The sequence below is a fragment of the Propithecus coquereli genome, unplaced genomic scaffold (genome assembly GCF_000956105.1).
Source record: "Propithecus coquereli isolate 6110/MARCELLA unplaced genomic scaffold, Pcoq_1.0 Scaffold8, whole genome shotgun sequence".
Lineage (NCBI taxonomy): Eukaryota > Metazoa > Chordata > Mammalia > Primates > Indriidae > Propithecus > Propithecus coquereli.
The window spans coordinates 17,984-18,962 of NW_012154173.1; positions in this window are offsets into that span (position 1 = coordinate 17,984).

Below are 979 nucleotides of genomic sequence, written 5' to 3' on the forward strand. Positions count from 1 at the left end.
AAATATCATTGCAACTTGACAAAACCAATTTTTAAAAGATGCATCCTTTCTGGTAGTAAAAATACAAATTCTAATAATTATATAAGCTTTTGCACATTAAATTGGCAAAAAATGGGGAAAAAAGATAATAGTACCAGGGGTATAGTGAGGTAGCCACCTCACAGGCTTTGGGTTGGCTTCTAAATTTATGGCAAAACTTTTCCAGAGAGCAATATGCCCATAAGTATCAAGAGACTTAAAAATATACATATCTTTCTGCTCTGGATTGCCAAAAGTAGGAATTCATTCTAAGCAAATAATTGAGGCTGTGTATGTAAATAAATAAATGAATAATTTCTAAAAGTAGTGTTTATTATAACAAATTGGAAACAACAAAATTTTCAAACATAGGTACATGATTAAATAAAATGTGCTATATAATATGATAAAAGGGGATTCAGTAATTAAGAAAATATTTAGTGACCTAGAGAATTGTGTTGTCCTTATTTAGATAGGGAAATATGGCTTTTTTCCCCTTTGTGGTGTTGTCTTTGTTTCAGTTGCCCAACTAGCCTGAAAACTCAACTTCCTTGTAAAGTTCTGCCAGCTCTCTAGAGTTGTGCCATAGTTCCTGGGCTATATTCAGAGCAAAGAGGCAGGCGATGAGGAAAGACAGCCCGCTTTTTCTTTCCCCTCCTCCCCAAACTGTTTATATTCCCTCTTGGGCTTTGGCCACAGATAAAGAAAAAAATCCAAGAATAGATGTAGATGATTTTTATGTTTCAATGTGCCACAATCCTTCCCAAAATAATGAAGTAGAGAGAAAGCTGCCTGTTTAGCACGTCTGATGGAAGAGGATGAAATGTGGAAAAGTAAAAAAAAAAAAAGATTATCTCCAAAAATGTTATTATCTGTATTTTGAAAGGATTTTCCATATTCAAATAAAATATTCAGTTTTTTTTCTTTTTTTATGGCATCATTAAAAGTTAACTATAACTTA